Genomic DNA, 26313 nt, shown 5'->3' with positions numbered 1-26313 from the left:
TTTCCTTCGCTTTCCATTGTGAAAATTGTAACATTTTTATTTGACTAATGTTCTCCTTCGAGAATTTTGACTTTGTTATTATATGTAGTGATTTTCTTCTGGTAACATCCTATATGTCACATTTTTTGCTCCCTTACCAAAACCTTGCTTTTCTGCTTGACCTGAGAATTTTCTTTTTAAATATTGTAATTTTCTTTTGGCAACACCCTGTATATTCGTTTTTCTTTAATTTCCAATCAATCCTTAATCAATTTGTGTTGGAGTGTTTTCTTTCTTAAACTTTAGATTTTCTTTTTGTAACACCCTGTATATCACTTTTCCATCTTGCGAAAAATGTGTTAAGTTTATTGTTGCAAGTTTTCTTTGGAAGCATGATTTTTCTTTTGGTAACACTCTGTATATTAGTTTTCCGTGATAAATTACTATTTTCTAGTGCCTATGTGTTAGTGTTTAGAATTTGGTAATTGTCTGTATGTGTTCGATTATGCAGGTCGTAAGACTTGTTTCAAAATGGCGTGCTGAAGTTTCTATGTATCTTATATACATGTATATAATTTGTTAATAAAGAAATGTTAAGAAATATTATGTCTTATGCTTTGAATGTACCCCTTCTATCATTTCAGGTACAGGTCTCTAAGAGAGTTCCCTCTCTCAGGGGCTGATCCCACCTATAAAAATTGTTAAGGTATACTGTATGATTTGTGTACTCCATCTTTCATTTCAGCTACAGGTCACAACTTGTAAGAACATTTTTAAGTGTCCTCTCTCTTGAGGCGACTTAAAAATTAGAAATATTTTTACAAGTCCTTAAAAGGATGTCCTTATAAGGAGTTCCCTCTCTCTGGGGGTGATCCCCCACCATAAAAATTGTTGATATGCCTGATAATTCCGGGGATGAAGCGCAGAGACATCGTAGCTGTAGGATGGGCCGGGAGCAATAGATGTACTGAAGCAGTGGGCGCTCTGGGAGATCGACCGTAGACTGTCTTATAACGACACGTGCCAAAAAATTTAAAAATTCCGTCTCCCCTATTCTCTTTTCTTCCTGTACTCTCACTTCTCTTCTTACTTCTCCTATTCTCTCCTGCTGTTCTCTCTTCTTGCTCTTCCACCATCTTCTACTTATTCCTATTGTTGCTCCGTACTCTGCCTCTTCAACTTATTTCTAACATTTGAATCTATATTTTCTTGTGGTATGCAACCCACAATTCTTAAATTTCTTATTATTTAATAAAACTGCTTCCTACAACTGAGATTCGAACCATGAACCATGAATCCCTAGCATGCTAACGTATGCACATGCCACCTGAGCCACCGAGCTCTCATATCAAAGCTTATTCGTTTCAGGTATAAATCTTGCACTTTTATTCATGTTTTAAAAAGAACAACACTTATGTCACGCACACATGAAGCTTAAACCAAATGTTATTTTTGTACGATTCCTGAAAACAACAAAGAGGATACCAAAATAAATAAGCGTTCATGTATTATATTAAATTATCTTTTATTGGAATTCATACAATCAAGAAAGTACTTTGTAATTGTAATTGCTTGGCCAGTTTAATTCACGGTAAATGGTTTCACTACACAATAAATAAAAACAAATAAATATTAAAATAAATGAATACGTTAGTTGTAATTTGCATTAACGTCATTCACTTAATTGTCCTTGTTAGCTACCACGCTCCACTCGCACCACCGCGTGCACATTGGTCCTTCGAACCGGATCTTCTCCACAACAGCGAGAAGCCACACCATCTTCACGGACTTACAACCCGTGGAGAACTAGGACTTCGCCACCAACAGCGCAAAGTCTTTCATTCATCTTCAACGGCTAAACCGGCCGCAAACGTCCACGGAGCCAAAGCCTACCCGGACATCAACCTCGGTGGCCTTACAACCCACCCAAGGATCTACCATCTCCGCCCGAGAGATCTTCAATCCCGCCGCACGAGCAGGACTACGCTGACCCGAAACAAACACCTTACCGCCTCCGCACGAGAGACAACCAACAACAAACCCTTTCATCACTTCGCCCAAGAGCCTACCATCTCCGCACGAGAGATCTTCAATCCTGACGCACGAGCAGGACTGCGCTGAATCGAAACGCGCACCTTACCGCCTCCGCACGAGAGACAACCAACGACAAACCTCCATAACTTCGCCCAAGAGCCAACCATCTCCGCACGAGAGATCTTCAATTCCGCCGCACGAGCCGGACTACGCTGAACCGAAACAAGCACCTTACCGTCTCCGCACGAGAGACAACCAACCACAAAATCTCCATCACTTCGCCCAAGAGCCAACCATCTCCGCCCGAGAGATCTTCAATTCTGACGCACGAGCAGGACTACGCTGAACCGAAACGCGCACCTTACCGCCTCCGCACGAGAGACAACCAACAACAAACCCTTCATCACTTCGCCCAAGAGCCAACCATCTCCGCCCGAGAGATCTTCAATTCTGCCGCACGAGCAGGACTACGCCGAACCGAAACGAGCACCTTACCACCTCCGCACGAGAGGAACCTGTAAGTGAAAAGAGAAAAACACAATGGCAACAACCGCTGCGATGGAGCAGCTGAACAGCCTCGCCCTGGAGCAAGAAATGCGAGGCCAAGAGCTAGGAAAGATTTTAACCGAAATATCAAAATCCAACGTAACAAGAAACAAAGTCAAATTAGCCCAAGTTGAACTAGAGAAGGTATGGAACCAAATCCAGATGAACCATGAGCGGTGTCTCGCCCACAAGATATCAACACATACCTATCATAGAGACGCCTTCTATGATAAACTCCGAACAAAGTACGAAGAAGTGTTACGCCGAATCGCTGCCACGGCGCACGAACGAGCATCGACCACTGACGAACTAACTACCAATGACCCGCCCGAACTCATTGGATATAGAAATCTTATCGACAACTTTAGAACACTCATTGATCAATCCAGCAGACTCACAAGTATTCCCCATTACGAAGCAGATGCTTGGATGCACCAATTGGATCAGAATTGGACCATGATTACCCAAACCCAACTAGCGATCGTTACCGCCAATCTACCGTTTGACGCAGCAACCCACAACGAACTATTTCGTGAGTATCTGCAGGTGAAGAACCGCATCCAAAGCAACATCGAAATCATATCGTCCAAGAACAAGGATTATGTCGCAACTGTCTTGGGAGAGATTTTGAAATAAACTAGTGTCCTTCCGCTAGCAACAGACTTTTCATATAATTTCATAGTAAGAAAGGTTGCTTATTTGAACTAATTAACCGTTGAATAAATAATTAATAATACCAATTCGACGTATTATCAAGGGGACGGTATCCGACGGCAGCCACAAATATTAGGATAAGTCACTCAATATCCGATTCTATGCGCGACAATTCAATAACTGTAAGCCACACATTCTCAAATTCAAATTGTCTACTAATATCGACGTGAGTAATATACTCACAAACAAAACACGTGCTCACGACACCATCGCGCACGACCGACTAAGGAGGAAAGAGAATTGTCAGCCCGCCGGCTTTAGTTGGGGACACCAGGTAGATAATTGAAGTATTATATACTTTGATTATTTATGTATAGGTATATCAATGTCAATTAGTTTGATACAATTTGCATTTTTAATACAAAAATTGGTTTTTACACGTCAATAGGGCTTTAATCTATAATTGTGTTACTGCATTCAGAATTTAATTTACTTTCGAAATCCAAAACAAAAAAAATTAAAGCACACATCAGAATTTTATTTTGAATTATGTAAAACAATTGGAAAAGTGCAAACAAGTAAAGTCAATAATGGGTTTAATTTTCAAATGGCTGAGGAAATGCGAGAACATACCTTGATGCAAAATAAATTATTGCGTTTTGGTATATCCAATAAGTTGTAGACCTTAATTATGCACATTGTAGAACCGATGAAATACGCGTATAATACGGCGACCGACGGAACATCACTCACGCTTAACCTCTGAGTATGTACAATCCGTGTAGTACGAACGCCGCACATCAATCGCGCACAATCGATGAAGCATTTAGAAACCTAAGAATAATAAAGAAAATGTACGTGCAGATCATCTCACGACAAAAATGAGACTAACGTGGTACGAGCAAGCCAACCGCGTGGCGATCGCACAAAAATTGCACGAGATAAGAAAAACATGTTTGTAAACACTGACACTTTCAGTGTGGTAGTGCAGAGCATGAATAGAACTGTACTCGTACTATGCATGGAATTATTAATTTCGATAAAATTTTAAATCGGAAACCAGATAGATAATGTAATTCTACACCTTTTTTGATAACATTAACCCTATTTACAATCTTAGTGAAAAATGCATTCGTTTTTCATAGACCTTTTTGTTCTTGACATAATCGCCAAATAATTCGAACTTGTTCTTCGATCGAAAAACATTCAAATAAAATAGTTCGACCTACTATTCGAACTATTCTTGGACCGAAAAAATTTTAAGTAAAAAAGTGCGACCGTTTTTGGACCGAAAAAATTTTAACTAAAAATTCGAACGAAAAATTTTAAGTAAAAAAGTTCGACCGTTTTTCGAGCGAAAAAATTTGAACAAAAAAAATCGAACGAAAAATTTTAAGTAAAAAAGTTCCAGTGAAAAAATTAAACAAAAAAATTCGACCGAAAAAATTTAAACAAAAAAAATCAACCGAAAAAAATTAAACAAAGAAATTCGACCGAAAAAAATTGAACAAACAAATTAGACCGAAAAAATTTTGAACGAAAAAAATCGACCGAAATAAATTACGTATTATGCGTATCATTTAAAATGACTCTTCTTCTACAATAACAAAAAAAGAACACCCCAATAACACAAACCGTTCCCGAGATATGAGCCAATATCCACGACAAAACATGAAAAATATTGAAAATTGTCTAATTTTGAAGCCAATTTTAAGTGTGTTCCCGTCGGAATTCGGGGGGTGTCAAACGCGTATCGTTTAAAATAACTCTTCTTCTACAATAACAAAAAAAGAACACCCCAAGAACGCACACCGTTCCCGAGATATGAGCCAATTTTCACGACAAAACATGAAAAATATTGAAAATTGCTTAATTTTGAAGCCAATTTTGAGGGTGTTCCCGTCCGAATTCGGGGGGTGTCAAACGCGTATCGTTTAAAATGACTCTTCTCCTAAAAAAACAAAAAAAAACACCTCAATAACGCCAACCGTTCCCGAGATATGAGCCACTTTCCACGACAAAACAGAAAAAATATTGAAAATTGCTTAATTTTGAAGCCAATTTTAAGGGTGTTCCCGTCCGAATTCGGGGGGTGTCAAACGCGTATCGTTTAAAATGACTCTTCTTCTAAAATAACAAAAAAAAACACCTCAATAACGCCAACCGTTTCCGTGATATGAGCCAATTTCCACGACAAAACAGAAAAAATATTGAAAATTGCTTAATTTTGAAGCCAATTTTAAGGGTGTTCCCGTCCGAATTCGAGGGGTGTCAAACGCGTATTGTTTAAAATGACTCTTCTTCTACAATAACAAAAAAAGAACACCCCAATAACGCAAACCGTTCCCGAGATATGAGCCAATTTCCACGACAAAACATGAAAAATATTGAAAATTGCTTAATTTTGCAGCCAATTTTGAGGGTGTTCCCGACCGAATTCCGGGGGTGTCAAACGCGTATCGTTTAAAATGACTCTTCTTCTACAATAACAAAAAAAGAACACCTCAATAACGCCAACCGTTCCCGAGATATGAGCCAATTTCCACGACAAAACAGGAAAAATATTGAAAATTGCTTAATTTTGAAGCCAATTTTAAGGGTGTTCCCGTCCGAATTCGAGGGGTGTCAAATGCGTATTGTTTAAATGACTCTTCTTCTACAATAACAAAAAAAGAACACTAAAAGAGATAGCCTTGATACTTTTTTTCGACGATTTTCAAAAATTCATATCTCTCAAACTAAAAGAGATAGCTACTAACGAATTGTTGATTATGAAAGATTGGAAGATTCGAAAAACGCGACTAAAAGTGCTAAAAAGTGACATTTTGCAATTTTTGCCCATTTTATTCAATCGCGAATATCTCGTAAACTAAAAGAGATAATTAAGATCTGATCGCAGCGTCTTAATCTACAGACCAATCTCTATCAGATAGGCTATTTAAAGTGGAAATCTGAGAGATGAAATTTTAAGTCTTAAGAAAAAATTGCCAAGGGGGGGTGCTTGATACTTTTTTTCGACGATTTTCAAAAATTCATATCTCTTAAACTAAAAGAGATAGCTACTAACGAATTGTTGATTATGAAAGATTGGAAGATTCGAAAAACGCGACTAAAAGTGCTAAAAAGTGACATTTTGCAATTTTTGCCCATTTTATTCAATCGCGAATATCTCGTAAACTAAAAGAGATAATTAAGATCTGATCGCAGCGTCTTAATCTACAGACCAATCTCTATCAGATAGGCTATTTAAAGTGGAAATCTGAGAGATGAAATTTTAAGTCTTAAGAAAAAATTGCCAAGGGGGGGTGCTTGATACTTTTTTTCGACGATTTTCAAAAATTCATATCTCTTAAACTAAAAGAGATAGCTACTAACGAATTGTTGATTATGAAAGATTGGAAGATTCTCTATCAGACAAAAATATAAAATAATTATATTTCCTACAGTAAAAGGTCGAAAAACGCGACTAAAAGTGCTAAAAAGTGACATTTTGCAATTTTTGCCCATTTTATTCAATCGCGAATATCTCGTAAACTAAAAGAGATAATTAAGATCTGATCGCAGCGTCTTAATCTACAGACCAATCTCTATCAGATAGGCTATTTAAAGTGGAAATCTGAGAGATGAAATTTTAAGTCTTAAGAAAAAATTGCCAAGGGGGGGTGCTTGATACTTTTTTTCGACGATTTTCAAAAATTCATATCTCTTAAACTAAAAGAGATAGCTACTAACGAATTGTTGATTATGAAAGATTGGAAGATTCTCTATCAGACAAAAATATAAAATAATTATATTTCCTACAGTAAAAGGTCGAAAAACGCGACTAAAAGTGCTAAAAAGTGACATTTTGCAATTTTTGCCCATTTTATTCAATCGCGAATATCTCGTAAACTAAAAGAGATAATTAAGATCTGATCGCAGCGTCTTAATCTACAGACCAATCTCTATCAGATAGGCTATTTAAAGTGGAAATCTGAGAGATGAAATTTTAAGTCTTAAGAAAAAATTGCCAAGGGGGGGTGCTTGATACTTTTTTTCGACGATTTTCAAAAATTCATATCTCTTAAACTAAAAGAGATAGCTACTAACGAATTGTTGATTATGAAAGATTGGAAGATTCTCTATCAGACAAAAATATAAAATAATTATATTTCCTACAGTAAAAGGTCGAAAAACGCGACTAAAAGTGCTAAAAAGTGACATTTTGCAATTTTTGCCCATTTTATTCAATCGCGAATATCTCGTAAACTAAAAGAGATAATTAAGATCTGATCGCAGCGTCTTAATCTACAGACCAATCTCTATCAGATAGGCTATTTAAAGTGGAAATCTGAGAGATGAAATTTTAAGTCTTAAGAAAAAATTGCCAAGGGGGGGTGCTTGATACTTTTTTTCGACGATTTTCAAAAATTCATATCTCTTAAACTAAAAGAGATAGCTACTAACGAATTGTTGATTATGAAAGATTGGAAGATTCTCTATCAGACAAAAATATAAAATAATTATATTTCCTACAGTAAAAGGTCGAAAAACGCGACTAAAAGTGCTAAAAAGTGACATTTTGCAATTTTTGCCCATTTTATTCAATCGCGAATATCTCGTAAACTAAAAGAGATAATTAAGATCTGATCGCAGCGTCTTAATCTACAGACCAATCTCTATCAGATAGGCTATTTAAAGTGGAAATCTGAGAGATGAAATTTTAAGTCTTAAGAAAAAATTGCCAAGGGGGGGTGCTTGATACTTTTTTTCGACGATTTTCAAAAATTCATATCTCTTAAACTAAAAGAGATAGCTACTAACGAATTGTTGATTATGAAAGATTGGAAGATTCTCTATCAGACAAAAATATAAAATAATTATATTTCCTACAGTAAAAGGTCGAAAAACGCGACTAAAAGTGCTAAAAAGTGACATTTTGCAATTTTTGCCCATTTTATTCAATCGCGAATATCTCGTAAACTAAAAGAGATAATTAAGATCTGATCGCAGCGTCTTAATCTACAGACCAATCTCTATCAGATAGGCTATTTAAAGTGGAAATCTGAGAGATGAAATTTTAAGTCTTAAGAAAAAATTGCCAAGGGGGGGTGCTTGATACTTTTTTTCGACGATTTTCAAAAATTCATATCTCTTAAACTAAAAGAGATAGCTACTAACGAATTGTTGATTATGAAAGATTGGAAGATTCTCTATCAGACAAAAATATAAAATAATTATATTTCCTACAGTAAAAGGTCGAAAAACGCGACTAAAAGTGCTAAAAAGTGACATTTTGCAATTTTTGCCCATTTTATTCAATCGCGAATATCTCGTAAACTAAAAGAGATAATTAAGATCTGATCGCAGCGTCTTAATCTACAGACCAATCTCTATCAGATAGGCTATTTAAAGTGGAAATCTGAGAGATGAAATTTTAAGTCTTAAGAAAAAATTGCCAAGGGGGGGTGCTTGATACTTTTTTTCGACGATTTTCAAAAATTCATATCTCTTAAACTAAAAGAGATAGCTACTAACGAATTGTTGATTATGAAAGATTGGAAGATTCTCTATCAGACAAAAATATAAAATAATTATATTTCCTACAGTAAAAGGTCGAAAAACGCGACTAAAAGTGCTAAAAAGTGACATTTTGCAATTTTTGCCCATTTTATTCAATCGCGAATATCTCGTAAACTAAAAGAGATAATTAAGATCTGATCGCAGCGTCTTAATCTACAGACCAATCTCTATCAGATAGGCTATTTAAAGTGGAAATCTGAGAGATGAAATTTTAAGTCTTAAGAAAAAATTGCCAAGGGGGGGTGCTTGATACTTTTTTTCGACGATTTTCAAAAATTCATATCTCTTAAACTAAAAGAGATAGCTACCAACGAATTGTTGATTATGAAAGATTGGAAGATTCTCTATCAGATAAAAATATAAAATAATTATATTTCCTACAGTAAAAGGTCGAAAAACGCGACTAAAAGTGCTAAAAAGTGACATTTTGCAATTTTTGCCCATTTTATTCAATCGCGAATATCTCGTAAACTAAAAGAGATAATTAAGATCTGATCGCAGCGTCTTAATCTACAGACCAATCTCTATCAGATAGGCTATTTAAACGACGGGCGATGTTAAAACTTTGCCATGTTACTGTCATTCCGGTTAGAAATAACGCTGATTACGAGAATATTATTAAATAATTTATCAACTACAGTATAATATTTTTGCTGGCCATAATTAATTTCAATTGTCCGTTTGTCGCCCTTTTGACACTTCACATTTAACATTGGGCATTCGATTATTTGCCCTATTGTGCAACGAGTTCTTTATTCGCGCACATTGTTGGGCGGTGTTTCCTTGTGCGCCCATTTCCGATAATAGGCACACCGAATTGGAAACAACTTTCAACCCCGGCGTCGCAAAACAATACGCCTACAACAATTGCCAATACCGGCGTATCTTCTGGCGCACTGCCACAGCATCGTCATCGACTTCCATAATTAATTGACAAAAATCATTTATCCCTGCGGCGGTCGGTCGCCGGTTGCGCGTTATTTCATCGCCGCGCGACAACCAAAAGGGTTCACTGAATCGGAAAGCTATAGAAAATCAATTGGGGCAATTGTAGGCTTGCATCGGTGTTGGCTTTGTGCGCGGATTCGCTGTTAAAACAGTGCTAAATAAGTGAATATATGAACAAACGCGTGCGCTAGTGGCACAAAGTGAATTGTGTGGTATAACAAATCCATTCAAATGTTATGATTCGTAAGCCAATTGATAATGACGTGCAGGTTTTTCCCTGTAGCCAAACACACGGTACGATTTGTAATAACCTACGCAAACACCGTTTGCCAACCAAAATCAATCAGTCCGGGCATCTGCGTAAATCAACAATTAATTTTGAATCAAATTAAATTTTATATACCCCGACCCTCTCTCGCACCGCAAATCGTATCAATATTTGAACTGGTGCCAAATTCCAAGCAATTTTCGGACCGCGATTTCTGAAATAGTTTTTAATTATCCGCCGCACGGTGTGTATTTTATTCATCCTTATTACACTGTCGTTTTTACTTAGCTGCGGCACACGGCCAACGCCTAATGGCTTTTTTAATTGCGGCGTCTGGTGGAAAAAGACCCAAAGCAGAGAAGAACTATGTATCTGCACCAGTGCGCACACGGCCGGTGCATAGTTTCATCGCCGACACGCTACAACGGCTAATACGAGTAATGCGGAAGTGTTAGAACTGTTAGGAAAGCGGGTGACGGCAACGGCGACGGCGGTGGCGGCAATGTAGAACGTGCGGCGCGCGTTAACGTCTGCTCCGCCGAGAGCAGACCGGCGAACCGAAAACTGCAACCGCGCCAGAATGCTGCAAAAGTGGAGAAAACGCGCTCGGACTGTAAATCAAAACGCAATTTATTGCCGAGGCGGCAGCGGCGGCGCGATTGCAACGGTTTCATAATAGTCAACGGTTGGCCCATTGGCGCAGAGCTTCGGACGCGTTAAGCTCAGCCGTAAGATGTTACCTTAAAAACGATTACAAAACGAGGATAATGAACAAAAAACGAAAAAAACACAAGCTCGAAGCAATAGCACCACTGTTGGAAACACCAGGAAACTGTTATCTGTTTGCAACACTCCCGGAATCATTAGTAACAAATGTTGCGCAATATGTTTGCCAAGGCAATTAGTGCCGCCTTTTTATAAGCGAGTAAAAATAAAATAGAAAAATGTTTCAAAAATGCAACTTGGAATGAAAATCAATTTAAACTGTTTCACGTCGGTCGGTCTATTAAAAATTCTGCGCGCTCAAAGGCAACTCAATAATCTTCGAGTTTCTAATTAAATTCTTTCCGTTTTATTTCCTTCCGCCTGTGCGCGACGTCACATCCACTCCCTCCGCCCTCGCGTAGCATAAAAAAAACCTTCATTTCAACTTCGTTTTTATTACTACTTATAGATTCCTTATTCTTCGCGTAGTTGTTTGCGTTTGTTCTTGTTGTAGCGTCTCTTTCATTTTGCCAGAGAGTAGCACATTGTGTTACGGACGTTACGGTATGCAAATTTGCGCGCAGCGGACTTTGTTATTGCTGGCGCGATGTTAAAATTCGTCAGGCGAATGAAAAGAAAACGATTCACTTCTTACCTTCACTCAATAGTGGCGGGCGGCGCGCATACAACGACAGAAAAGTTGATTGTATTTTAAGGCACGTTTACTCGAAACGATTGTATAGGGAAAAATCTATTAACGATAATTTATTCCTTTCGCCAGCGCAGCCGGGCGGTCTGGAAAGCGCACGACGATGAAGAATGAGTCGAATCAAACATTATGCATAAATGATGTATCGCTGCGCCTGTCATTATTAAATTGATTATTCCGAGTGGCGCACGAATGGATTTAATTGACATTTAGTGATAATTATGTCAACTAGAAATAATTGCAAAAATAAAAGACTACAATTTTACCTACCTGCAATCAGTTCGAGCTCAAATCGAAATGGAAATATTCCCGAAGGAGTTAAACTTGTGGGTATCCAATTTGAGTTCGGTTTGTATTCGAAATTGGTCCAGGGAAGACACGCTCCTCTACTCGCTCGGATTGAATCCGCATTAGAATGTAGATTCGAATTTCGAATTTGTGTAAACTGCAAATCCTTGATTGTGCCAAACCGGAATTGATTCTCTCGCGATGCCGTCCCCATCTTATCTCGACCTAAACAGATTTAATTCAACAGTTAGTATTATACATACATCTATATTCAAATGCGAAAAATTATAATAACAGTGCCCACTAGTACATGATACAAGGATATTCAATTTCTTGAAGATAAAGGAAGCGGGTGCGCGAATGCGAATACGAAGCCGCTTTCGAATTTAGGGTCGCGATGAAAATACCACAAATTCTAGCTCTGGTCTAGTGTCCTGCTCACCCTTGTGGAAATCCTAGAATCTAAATTATAGGACTTGCTAATACCTTTCAGGCGGCACTCGTAACGAAATTGAGGTCTGCAGGTTGCGAAGGAAAATGACGAGCATCGCCGTATTTAATACAACATGTATCCAATTCCAATTAAATATTTGATATAATCGACGAAGCCTTCCAATTGGAAAGCTGGACGGACGCTAAGAGAGAGAACTGACTAGCCGGCAACGATATTTATTTCATCGTCTTGATTTTAATGAAGCGCAGTCGTCGAAGAGATGTCGATAACAAGCGCGACCCGTACTTCGTCTTCGTTATTTCAAATTAATTATCTTGCAAATGTTAAATTCACTTGTAATTACATTCATTACGTGCGCTTCAATTGCAGCGCAAGACAATTATCAATGTGCGTCACAAAAGGAATTATCGTAAATAATCGCGAATCCCAAATGAAATTCAAAATTTACGACGTTACGTGTTGACGCAATTGTTTATATATTTACATTTCGCTTATCGTCCGGCTTTTTTGCCGCTCTGCTGTCATCCTGGCGGGGCATTTCGAAAATAATTAGAAAACTTTGCACTCCGCGCGCTGGCAGTTGGCACAAACCGCATAACTTTGCGTGCTTTGCGTTGTGTTTCGGTCACATCGAGCCATCGGGAGGCAATCGTGCGCTCGTTTTTCGGCGGCGGTGGGGTGCATGCGCTCACAAAACTCTCATAAAAGTTATAAAAGCATTTTGTAAACGTTATGGCACGGAAGTGACGGCAACTTAGCCGCGCGGCACAAGGCAACCGCGCCGTCGAGCTTCCCTTTTGTGCAAAATTATCGTCATTATCCGGTCTTTCTTTATGTTCCTTGTTGTGCCATCGAATGTGCGCCGAGGCAAGCAACTCCACCGCAAAACAAACTCCTACGTTTGTACAAACACGTTTCACAAAAACAATTTTATCCTCCTACGCAGCAAATATTATTAATTGTAATATTTCCATCGGAATACTTCGATTGTGTGTACGCGCGTCCTCAGAATATTGTCTCCATTTATATCTTCTATGTCTTTCTGTCAACAACTATATTGCCGCCAACCGCACTAGTGGCGACCATTTAAAGGAAGCAATAAAGACGATTTGCAAGATTCAATGAAAGAATGCAATAAAGGAAATGTCGCATTAACATAACGTAGTAGCATTCCAGGAAATTGTAAACAAATTCCCTGCGAGAGAATTGTCTTGAAATTGCAGGAAGCAAGTTTTAACGACTCAAATTTAAATCGTTTATATTCTGCGCATCCACCGCCCCTCTTGGAATCAGAAACTCGCGATTTTTTTACGCGCTCGCGCTATGCTCGGTTTGTGTAAATAATAAATTAACTAATTAATTTCCCCAAGTGATTAATTATGCCAATTTTCCGAAACGTGTCGACGTCAGCGCGAAGAAAATGCACGCCGAGTGATTCCTCATTTCGACGCTTCTCATTTTTGCCGCCGCTGCTGCTGACGCCGCCGTCGCATACCCGGCAATAATCATTTATCTCTTCCGTCTTGTCCTCTCCGCCGTGCCGTGCATTATATCCTTTGTAACATTCACGCAATGCTTTATGTTTCGTGTTTTTCGGAAGACTTAACTGTCTTATCGCTCATCTGCACATCTCATCAGGTCGGGGCGGGTGGCGGCAAGCACTAGCCGATCCGACGTTCATTAAAACTTTACGCTACTTCATCACGAGTGCTTTTACTTCTTAGAAATTTTTTATCATAGCTTTCATTTGAACCCGGCGCCAGAAAAAAAACATACTTTTTCGAATAATAAACAAGTAATTGTAAGAAAACAGTTTTTTTTCTGTAAGTTTTCTTTCTATGCGTATAGACTTTACAGTTAATAAACGATGACGATGTTTGCGCAAGCAGTAAAGTGAAATTGAAGTAATTAAAAGCGCAGGATACGACAGCCCAGAGTCCTGCCTAGTAGACCTTCGAGAGGGTCCGAGTGCTCCCTTAATGGGACAACACCTTCTTAAATGTTGGCGGAAGTACAAGGAGAACCACTTAAAAGCTCCAACATGATTGGTTATAACAACCACGCAGCCCGGTATATACAGGGTGTAATATCAAGTATAAGCTCCGAGCCTTTATCCAAACATTCAAAGCTAAGAATACGAAAAGTGGGAAACTCCAGAAGCAATTTGGTCTGCAAGTGGTGCAATGGTGAGGGTTATTATGGCCAGAAAACTATGCAAAGCTGTCTGCGCGCAGAGGGCTAACGACTTCAACGAAACACTACGCAAGTACCATTAAGGTCCTTTACTTGTTTTGAATAAAGATGATAATACCCCCGCATAACCGTCGCTTAAACTCTTAAACAATCCATACTTTCAATTATTACCGCAATTTAGGGCGCAAATTGTAATGTAACACGGGTGCGCGAAAGGAAAACGAGCAAATAATCGAGCTACAATCAGCCACGAATACTAATCTCTGTCGCGTTTTTTTTTTCTCCTACTTTCTGCCCCCGCTAGCAGGCCGGCGACGGGCGTGCTAACAATTGAAAGCAAATTTAGGTCAAACGCATTTATGATTAATGACCGAGGGTTTTATTACGTGTATTATGAGTATTGCCTCGACGCATATTACAGTTATTTTTCTAGCTGAATATTTCATCATTTAGTTAATAGGGTCAACTCATTGTGTTTTGCAATGCGAGGCGTTTACCCCAGTGACAAAGATCGGATCGGGAAACAAAAGGAGTGGTTGTGTTTGTTTTTTCTGTATTCGCTTGAAGGGTGCACACAATTTTATATAAATGAGATAAGCGCGCGATGCCACAGGAATATTCATGATTATGCTAAAATTAAGTGTTTTGGCTTTTTCCCGTGATGAGAAAGCCTTATCGCATTATTACGATCTAAATTAGCGAAAAACAAAACGAGAAAAAAAAAACGAAAAATTGTGGTCAGTGATCTTTTGCACAACTGATGACCGGCAGCGCAGGGGCGCGCAGCAACACATTCATATGCGTTAAAGATGGTGAGAAACGAGTCTGGAGGTGGCATGCCGTCGAGTTGGCGTAGGTCCTGGCAAAATCGCGCGCATGCCGAGTTCATTCCAAGCACAAACCGGCGCGCTCTTGCATGCGACAAGGATGTTGCGCGGTGGTGGTGGCGGCAGAGGTCGGCGGCGGCACATGCCCGCATTTTCCGCACAGCTTGCGCGACGCCGGCGACGTGCAAAGGTCCTAGTTTCACGCCGACGCTCGCGCCGATCGGTTCACAACTCGCGCATTTCGTGTGGTTTAAAACTCGTGAAAATCAACCACCACGATTAACCTCATCAAACACAATCAACAACAAACTCTTACAGTAAAATATTGAACTACTTCCGCATAATATCCTATTGTGCGATGAGAATGTTTCGTTTTAACCTGCGTTAGCAGCGAGAGAAAAAAAAAACACGGAAAAACAGAAATCGTGCGCGGTCGCGTTCAAGGACAACGCCAAAAATTGATTTAATATTAGATAACGGCAATGTAAGGCAAATATAGGCCAAGCGAAACGTTCACCGGACTAACCTCTAATAATAATAACAATATGTGTACTTATCATAGACAAATACATCATGTGCAAAATAACAAGTAACCACGTGATTCATTAATGTCTGATGTTTGACATTGGACCAACTTCACTGACCAACTAATGTAAGTTAATCAAATTAATATTCATCTCAACCGGAGGGAACATTTTTATTTGCGAATGCTTTTCGCATATCAAACACGCTCTTTAGACGTCGTCTGCTGAATCACATTCAATATGTCTTATTAAAATATGAATGAACTATCAAAGCAGTGAATGATGAATGGAATGAAAAGCTCTTCACTTGCGCACAGTTTAATTAATTGTTAATCTAACATTAATTTTATAACTATTCAAGTAGTGGAAGATGATTTTCAATGGGCGTTTGAGGCCAAAAGCATTTTTACTGCGCTTAATATGCAGCCGCGGGGTTTACAAAATCGTGTAGCTATTATTTCGCGTCGCGCAAACTCTTTATTTTCCTGCTGTGACATTATCAACATCATTTCGCGTTATGCGACACGGTCGGATGCCTACGCGCTTTTTTTTACACTTTTCCACTTCTTGTGCGCTAAAGAAACAGGGACAATGAATTTATCAAATGCATGACAAGCTAATAATTCACACATTCTTTTAAAGACGCTGTCTATGGCAATAAAATTTAATGTTTTGTATTTGAATCAATTGTATTCAAAAGAAATATACGTATCATTCAAAAAAGCGCTGTACGCTCGGGTGACACGCATGTCACATTTTATTTCTTACAATTTGTCACATCTTTCATATGTAATATTGAAGAAGCGTATTTTTATTGCGCAATGTTTCTGGTTTTTACACGTGACAGGTTAAAGGAGGTCACTTTTTAAAAAACGAAAAAAACTAACATTTTGACTCTTTTATGTATCTTGAAGATCACCAAGTTATCGATCGTTTTACATTGAAGGGTGAGGCCTGTGGCAAGCACTTGTCGAGTACAAGACGAGATTTATTATACGAGCAGTATGAAAAATGCAATATACATGTTTTTGTGGTCCAAGTTTATAAAAATCATAGACGAGAAATGCTGGCACATGCATTGGCGGAATGCATAAGAAATAAAATAAAATTACCAAACATGTGAGAGGAATGCGGAATATACCTCTCTCAAACGCGCACAACCTCAGTCGCAAAAACAAAAACTTCAAAAACATAAGGTACGTCAAAATATGAAATATGAAAGTAAGGGATGGTTTCTCTCTCAACTTTTTCCCATCTCACTGTGCAGGATAGCACCGGAAAATATGCGAAAAGTATTGGAAAATTCCAAATTGACAGACACCAAAACAATAGCATTCTCGACAAGAAATACGAAATAACTTCCGTTCGTGTTTCGCCCGCCTCAAAACTACATTTTCATATGAATTAAGATATGAGTTCGCCTTAATAGTTTTAATTCCGTATTCCGGACGGGTTTCTTCGCCCATCCGCGCGATAAAAACACGACAATCTGGCAGCGCATCTGGTCCTCCCTTTTGTTTTCCGTCCAACAATAAGTGGAAAAGTCCAGAACTAAGTCTTTAAGTGTCGGACTTCTTGCGGCTGTCACTTTCCATCTATTTCTGCGCCGAGATTCGAGATTTTCACTTCGCTCCTTGCTTCTTTTGTATTCGAATGCTTTTATGCGTCTACACGTCACACGATTTCGGTTTTCTTATCGCCCGCTGATTTTCCTCACTTCTTTGTCTTTTTTTATTTTATTTTACGCGGGGGGTATCTTTCAATCTGCCGGTTCAGCAGCGCGCTTTTTTCCCGCTATGAATAATCCGATTCAATCAATTGAATATTGCACCAAACACGTCATTTTACATTCGGAAAATTTGATATTTTTTCGTTACGGCTTTGTTTGGAAATAACTTTTTTCATGCGTATTAAAAAAGTTTTTCATTACATAATATTGAAAAGCAACGGAAATTGAAATTCCGCCGGCAATTTGTGACATCTGCGTGCAAAAATTAATTTTATTATTTTTAATGGTTATAATTAATTAACTGGCAAAAATAACAATATGTACTGGATGAAAACATTTGCTTGGTGCTTTTGGAAGCATGTCAAACATTTACGTTTACATACCACACCACCAACCGAGTACTACTCTCCACTCCGCTTGGTTGTAAAACTTTTTGCGAATAACATAAACATAAATTACATTATAATTCCGTGTTCAATTTCATTCGCAATTGCAGCTTGCGCAGTTTCTGCTTTGAATGCCAATTTACATGGGCGACGGCATTTCGGCTTCAGTGCACACACAACCACACTTCCAGCGCTACCCAAAATTGAAATATGCAAGGACACTCTCCAAGCCATGCAGCCGCCCCCAACATGAATGGTCAAAACGTGCAATAACACAACACGAAATGCGAAATGAGGTCGCGACCGCCGGTAATTCAATAATTGCATTTTCTAACCTCTACAAATTAAACCAAACAATTTACCAACACTAATCATCCACTAATAAAGCGTTATTCGATATTATCAAATCAAATTTCTATTCGAGTGCTTCGTTTTGAGTTGTTCCGACTTTATTGTGTGCTTTTATTAGGTACAACAATAGTTATTACCGTTTATTACCTCACTTATTACCTTTTGCCATTTTATCTCTCTTGTGAACTGTGCGCGTATCCGAAAACAAACCAAAAAACTTCGCCTGCAAGGACTCTGGAAAAAGTTGGAACAAAAGTTCGGAAGCAACTCGAAAGTTGATACTTATTTCACTGTTACATAGTCTTAACGCTAACGGCCAACTAGTACCAGCATGCGAGTGTCTTCTTCGGCCAACTTCCAGCCCAAGTACACGCGTAAAGCGGCTGCAGACATGGACGGGTAAAGAAGTAAAGAAATGGCAGCGCAAGCGACGAAGCAAGTTTGCCACTTTTTTGCGAGACCTCATAACAGTTCATAACTTTATAAGCTTTTTGCCAGCCAGCCATAACCAACTAATATAATATTAACTTTGACTTGTCTCAACAACCGTTGTAATATCGCATTGAATTATTAACTATTCGAATATTTTTTTATTAGCCTGATTGTGATTTCAGAGACAAAAAAATCGTGACAATAGTTTTCAATTTATAAATTCAATTTGGCGATCATTAGTTTCATTTGGTTTTACGTTTATTTTCGTTTTTAATCAAATCCTACATATTTATCTACCGGCTTAGTTGGCAATTTTATTTGAAAACAAAATACCTGCAATATTGACCATTTCAGTGTTGAACAATTGTTTTATTTTGTTATTCTATTTCGTGACGCTTGTAAATGCACTGCCACCAAATTAAATTTTCAACGAACAAAACACGTACCATTTTTTTTGAAACTATATTATAGATTATAAATTTGCAGCAAATTATTTATTATTCACAAAAAACTTTTTTTTGTAGTTATAACTTTCCTTTGAAGTTGAAGTGTATCAGTGTTTGTGGACAAAAAAAGTTGTCAACAAAGCGGAAGCACCAGCAGCAAATTCACTAAGCCTGCAAGTCGTTTCGTGTGCGTTTATTAAAACAATAAAACATCCGAGAACGTCATTAAATGTCCTGGAGGCTCGCCCGTCGGTCGTATATATCATGTTCTTGCTTTTTCTGCTTACCGCGCCGTTTCTCCCCGACATACAAATATTGTACATGTTACATATGTATATGGTTATCAAATAGGTGCGCATATATCTTCAAAAAATGTTTGTTTTGTTGATATTCTCGGATTGGTTATTAAATGTTAGATTATTGGCTATTTGCCCCAAAATACGAGATAAAAGCACTAAAATCCCAAACAAACGGTTAGATATGAGAGTATGAGCGTAACACCATCGACAATTTTGCTTCCGCACGATTTTCTCGCCGAAAAGTAGCAGGAGTTGGGCTGCGCACCATCCATTTACCACTTTTGGCGGGTGCAGCACTGCGGCGGTAGCGGTGGCGGCGATGGCATTCCGCGTCCGCCACTTTCATCGCTCTCGAGGCTACTTATAACACTTACCATTTACCAATTTCCACTTAGAAGGGCTATACTCGTATGCTTAAAGCCTTTATTGATGGCCGGAAGACTCACAGTTAAATGTAGGATGTACCATAAAACTGTCATTTTTATCAATAACAAACCTAATTAATTATTTCAACCCCGTAAGTGTCTATTACCTATCGTAAAACAAATATTTTTCCAATTTTATAGTTTAAATATAAAATTTTAACGTGTTTGGTGTCTAAACATTGGGTAAAATTGATTGCCTCTTGTGTTAGAAACACTTGGTATTATCTATTTTCCAACAAAGCCGCACCAGTGAAAACTTGGAAACTGTTCATGGAAAATCCTTTGCTGTGGTCTAGCAAGACTCTCCCGCCGCCGCCAGCCGTGTAGAAGACCGTTCCGCAACGATTTATTGTTTGTATTGAGTATCGAACTCAAAACGTTTCGCCCATTAAATTTTATCGCCGGCACCATTAGATTGCACCTTATTTTCTTTGCACACTTTCTGCGGCGCTCCATATCGACATTTTTATATTTACTTTATATTATTTTCTTTTATCTTTTCACACTTTGCAAACTACAAAGCGTCGCAGCGCGGAAACACTTGTTCCGAACATTATTAATGTTTGCGAGAAACTAGAAAGTCAATTTCGTAAATTGCACTTGAATTTATGCGCAATCTTTGAACTGGTGCGAAGTTTTCAGTATTAAAACATTGAAATTGAAATGAAGAGAGCAAGGTGGCTATGAAAAGTAAACTCTTTTATTGCCACTTTTCGGGACGACTTGAACCAACTTTATAGATATGGCGCTATTATTTCAATTCCTATATTTTGTAAAAATTTACTCCAAAAACAAAGGGCGCTCGAAAAAGCCGGGAGAAAAACATCTTCGTACGTTAAAAATTAAATAACGAAAACAAACTGAGGCGGATGTAAAAAAATAAGCACATCAAATGCACAAAGCAAACAAAAAATATATAACGCAAAGAATATATGAGCAGTTACCGCTGCGAGCTGGAATTAATAAAAGTTTTATTAGAAAATAAACAAGCTACATCCAAGCCGGAGGAGAAGAAAATTGTCTGACATGTATGCAAACTCAAAAAAACGCGATTTTTTTTTGCTTTGTGCAAATTCTACATTACAATAACAATCAATGAATAATAAATAAAATATAAATTTGGTACTTACAGTGATAACGTCGTTGTTTTTCTGGGCAACCAAACATCCAACCCCTGAAAAAATAAACAGGGTGTTATAAAAATGAACACTCAAGAAATAAACTTTCAAGGACGTTTAAGGAAGTGAAACCAGTGGAAAATTAGGAATGCGTGCACGGTATGATGATATATGAGAAGAACGCGGCGCTCGGGTAATGATATACGTCCACAAACTTGCTCTAGAGAATCCTGAAGCACCCCGGGAATGTCAAGAGAGTAGAAAGTGCAAAATTACAATATGACAGATAGCATTAGGCTTTGAGCGCGCGCACATTTTTGCCCAATCTCATTACTCATTAATGACACGTGTGATGATTTCATTCATTGCATTCATGAAATTACACTGAAAGCCTGGACAAACTCCTGTTAAGTAATTCACGCGTGGCGGCGCGCCGGAGCAAATTGCGAGAGTTGCGGAATAGTTGAAATTGGTTTGTGTCCTGCCCGGCAAGTGTCCTTGGGTGTGTGCGGGGGCGGCGTATTACACAACGCGTTATTGCATAACGTATGCGGGGGTAGACTTTAAATAGACTTTCCTACATTTGCTCATGTTCATTTCTTACCCGACCACCGCCATTACAAACATTATTCGACCGCAGGAAAGAAACAGAAACTTACCACCACACAACCAACACGCTAGGATTTGTCGCCTTTGTTGACAAGCAACTCTATTCTCCTTCCGCGCGTAAATGTAAGGGATGCACGATTAAATACGACGTGATGTGACAAAAGGGTGAAGAGCGGATAAAGATGAAAGGGCGCCTGGATTAATATCAACACTTGCACTACCCGACTACTGTGTGTGTGAAATGTTCTTTTCCTTTTGCGGTGCGTCACATTTAGTATGAAAACGTCGCCGGGGATGGAAACGCGCATCAGCATAACGTATGCGTCGGACTTAATTTACCGCATAACGGCGGGTAGGTTACAGCGCGCCCTCGGCAACAACCAGGACCTACTCCCAAGTAGCAGGTTGTTGTGCGAAATGAGTTACACGCGCACCGAGGATGCGACACTGTAGATTTGTTTCTATTCCCAGCTTCCAGGTCGGCCAGATTAATTTCGCAGCGTTTTTATTTCCTTAGAGTACGCCGGACATGAGGACAATAAGTTAATAAAACTTTATTTTAGCAGGTTTTAGGTGTCATAATAGGCAAATGTTGCATTCGCATTGAATGACCAGTAATATTTCATTATGACAAGAGTTTCGTATGCGCAGTGTGTTTGGTATTCATTGGGCTGTCAATATTAGCGCGGGTGCCATATTTGTTTTCGCGTCTGATTTGCTGCACTCTCTAACGCGCGTAGGACCGGTACGCAAACTTTGCTCAGCGCTGTTTGCACGCGCATTCGTATTCGCCGTATTTACCGTGTAGCTTGTTGCGGCTTTGTCCACACCCCCCCAAACAGGCACACAGTTCTATAAACACGAAGGCGGGCGGCGGGCGCGGTGGCGGCGAAACGTTTCACTTCGTGTGTCCGAAAACGCAATACGCGGCTGCGGCCAAACTAATTTGTTTGTTTAGGTCTTTTGACCCACGACGGAATTGCCGGCAGATGTATCGGAAATTGCAAAATGTGTTTTTGCATCACACAACTTGAAAAACCGCTAAATCTCAGCGTAAATTTAATTTTTCAAAGGTTTAAATCACAAAACCCTCGAAAAGTGATAAAACATAACCGGAAATTAAAATCCTCCAAAAATACCTTTACCGAGCCAGCAGAAATATTGCATTTGGAGAAAATCAATCCAATATCACCTGTAATGATGATCCTAACCCTGCCGTAGAAAAGTAATGGCAGTTATCCCTAATTGCCTCGTTCAGGTTTTTACATATCCCGAAGATTGCAAGCCGGGCCATTCTTCCGCGTGTGCCTGCTCCGCGCTCCTCAATATTGATGATATTGGTCGAAGAAAATCGCAACTCGCAACTTCCGAACCAAATTGAGCAGTCGTATGCATTCCTCAGCAGAAAAAAAACCTCGAGTCTTCTTCTCCCCAAAAAGGGAAACGGAATAACATACGTAGCGACGTAAACAAATTGCTAGCGCACTCCAGGGAATTGGAGATTGATCGAGTGTAACGAACCACTTGTACTTACTTGTCGATAAAATAAATATCATCGAGACGCGTTCATCCAAAACGTCTTTCCGAAAAAAAAATAAGAAAAAACTGATGATCCGTATGAATGTTCATCTATCTCCGGATAAACTTTTTTCCTAAGCGAAATCTTAGCTATTTTTAATAAAGTTAAAGCAACTCGCCGGGCATAAATATAAATAAAAGATGCGGGCGCAGGAAAAGATATTCAAACCAGATATAAAAATTTACCGAAAATGGCGAAACGATGACGAAAAAATTGCCTACACAATTTTCGCCGGGGCCTTGTCTTCGCCGGGGCACATGTATCGTCGGCGATTAAATTATACTTTTAAATTTTATTTCATCCCTTTATCTGTGTGAGCCCATTCTGTTTCTACGTGGCTCGCAACATTGCTTTACACTCATCTTTTCGTATCCTGCGATGTTTTTTAATATTCCGCGCATTTCTTTCCATCTTTTACACGTTTTTTTCCTCCGTTCGCCGTGCGCTGGAATATATTATATTTCCGAAAATTGAATTAGGACTGTTTGGATTCGAAGACATTTTCGTACAAAAAGGACCTTCGATGATTCAATTAAATATTTTTTAGGCGTGATTTTTTGCCGGTGTCCCGACCGGGTAGTTTTAGTTCTTTGTTCGGTGTTGGTTTAGAATGTTTATGCAACCGAACCGAGCTCGAAATCTACTTGTAGTTTGTTGGTTCAGCTTACACACGAAAGCCATGGTTAATCTTGCCGGAGTATTTGCGATGCAGTAACATCTAAATTCCTGTTTCAACTTCATCCGGTTTGCCGCTTTCGGCATCGGCGGCCCCGGGTGTTAGCGCCAACTTCCGGCCAGCTTCTGTTTTCTGCCCGATTTGGTTTATTTGTTTTTGCGACTCGCGCTCACACCTGCCGCGAACGCGACCATGCACAAACTGTAAATCTAAAGTCGATACAATTATCTAAAAATGTATCTAAACTTGAGGAAGCCAGCAGACTCCCAACACCGCAGGGCTTTTGTGCTCTCCTATGTTCGTGGTTAATCTTACAAGCTGGTAGTGTGAGGCTTACATGGCTTTTCAATACCGAGCTGAATATTTCACATAAACGTAGGGGGGATTGCGCAATGGAAGCAAAAAGCTTTCCGGGGAACTTTCGTGCTTGCGTTTCTCGTTTACAACTGGTGCGGTTGAGGCAGGCGTCGCTGCGGTGCACTTAACTACCAACTTAACGCGATTTGATTTAAGCGAACCCCTGAGAAGCTAAATGGCTGCTATTCTAATACCAGAAACTAATATTATATCATGCCGCAGGGCATGAATATTACATTTTTCAACTTTTTTCCATTCGTATTTGTTCGTGATTGTTCCTTGCCGCTAACAATAATAGAAAATGTGTAAATGTAAACCCGCATTGTTGATCAGATCCGATAATTGAAACCGATGTCGATTTTCAATTATTGACAAACATTAAATCCGGCGACGAAGGATAACAAATCGAACAAGCGCTGAAATCACCCAAGGTTGTTTCAGGATTGTGAGGTTAGTTGGGTTGAAATCTATATCCATAGAAATCTTACGATTATGTTGCAATCAGAGCAGTGGGCGGTTGAAATTATCACGCAAATACAAAATAATATATGGATTTAACGATATTTAGTACTCACGATGCTGACTTTGGTGATTTTCATGGTGAAAACACGATTTTTAGTTGCGATCGATGCGTCGATTAGAAATCACTTTGCAGACTCTGACTATATGCAACCACAAATGATTGTCAAGTCAAATATTTTTGCATACAGGATGGTACATAGTAATTGTCATATACAGGACTTAAAAAAACTTACCAGGACTAATTTTCCTTCAAAATTATTATCATGAATGTTAGTTTTGTTTAATATGTCAATATTTACTCCTTTGTTAGTAACTTTTGTGATGTTTTGGATAAAACTTCACTTTTTCGTTATAATCATGTGCACCCTGCAGATAGGCAACCACACATACACCTCTTTCAAAATATTTACCAATTTCCTTTCATTATCTCAATCTCCGCCTGCCGAAAACAATAGTAATTGATATTGTGTAAACCCCTCTGAATGCCGGTTGTATCCGATAATTGAAACCAATGATTGGTAATCAAAATTCCGCTGACGTCCGATTGACTTCCCAATCATTGATTGATGCACTCGCCAAAAATCATCCGCTTTTTCGCCAACTAGCAACTGTGACACCGGCTTATGACTGCGCACAAAAGTAGAGCACAAAGGAATCATTCCGGCTCACATCCCTATCCGCCTGATACATGTGAGCGCTCGACCGTGCGTGGATAGTGAGTGCATTATCAGCGCCAGAGACTATTGGCGAAATGCGCGCGGGCAGAAACTGGAATGGGATTCGTATTAATGAAGCGTTCGGCGCTGGACACGCTGGCATGTCCATATGATGCGGGAGCAAGCAATCAGTTGTGTCTTCTCAGGATACATACCATGCGGTTGAACATCACCAACATCAACTTTGACACTCACAGAACTACTGCAATTCAAACCTCAAACATCTTCAAGTGAAAGTTGAACTATAGGCAACTTTATATACACAAGTATTGAATAGGTTGCATATATTTTAATGATGACTTTGATTGGTGTCGACGTTGCAAACTGTATGAAATGAAAATGGCATTCGGATGCTTTCTGGATGAACGAGCGACGCAAGCTCGCCAGTGGGCGACAAAGTCACGTTTGCACGTAATTCTTTCGTGTGTGTGAGTGATGCGACACAATACAACAGAAAAAAAACTCACGCTGCTGGCTGATACAACGCCGCAGGAATACGAAAATAGCACGTGCATGATGAAAATTGCAAAAGTGGCCTGTCCAACTTCCAACATCGCATCCAAAATGGAAAATGCTAAATTACGGAAACGAACGAAATGGAAAAATGAAAAAAACGCTCTGTTAGCAGCTTCAGGCTTCACTAAGCAGTTCGCAATATACTGGACGTGATCGAACGCCAAAAGAAATCGAAATCAAATACTACACAACTACAGAAGCGATAAGATGGCGCCCGCAGGACGTATAATAAGAAAAGAGTTGCTCAGAGCCATTGATGAGAATGTTGATGATATCAAATAGGTAGAGAACAGGATAAAATAAAAAGAATTAGGAAAGTAAATCCGGATATTGCGTACGCTGGTTTTACACCTCTTCGTTTGAAGAGGCGCGCTGGTTCTGGATAAATAGGATGGATTTATGCGGACGGCGGGCGAATAAAGTGTGCGCTTGTAGAAATAAATGCACGTAAACGTTAGAGT

The 26313-nt window shown here is 39.1% G+C and overlaps 1 protein-coding gene and 1 long non-coding RNA gene across 4 annotated transcripts in view; one reads left to right on the top strand and one right to left on the bottom strand.

Annotated features, from left to right (window-relative positions):
* Window positions 1-1485: 1485 nt before the first annotated feature.
* On the bottom strand, window positions 1486-24763 carry LOC135790209 (uncharacterized). 2 transcript variants are annotated; one of them, XR_010547713.1, is made up of 4 exons: window positions 24674-24763; window positions 20890-20933; window positions 11676-11918; window positions 1486-1583 (listed from the first exon to the last, which is right to left on the bottom strand). It is a non-coding gene; the product is annotated as an uncharacterized lncRNA (long non-coding RNA). The 2 variants fall into 2 exon arrangements; XR_010547714.1 differs by lacking the exon at window positions 1486-1583 and adding an exon at window positions 3208-4047.
* Csgalnact (Chondroitin sulfate N-acetylgalactosaminyltransferase) overlaps window positions 15342-26313 on the top strand; it is a 49835-nt gene continuing 38863 nt past the window's right edge. For both annotated transcript variants that reach the window (XM_065300277.1, XM_065300278.1), the window contains exon 1: window positions 15342-15819. The gene's annotated coding sequence lies outside the window, so the exon portion shown is untranslated. The remainder of the gene's footprint in view (window positions 15820-26313) is intronic.

The sequence above is a fragment of the Atheta coriaria genome, unplaced genomic scaffold (genome assembly GCF_025399875.1).
Source record: "Atheta coriaria isolate IRGN ID8LTWV9N9 unplaced genomic scaffold, Caltech_Dcor_3.1 hic_scaffold_4_pilon, whole genome shotgun sequence".
Lineage (NCBI taxonomy): Eukaryota > Metazoa > Arthropoda > Insecta > Coleoptera > Staphylinidae > Dalotia > Dalotia coriaria.
The sequence above is the reverse complement of the archived record's forward strand: the minus strand, read 5'-3'. Positions and strand labels throughout refer to the sequence as shown.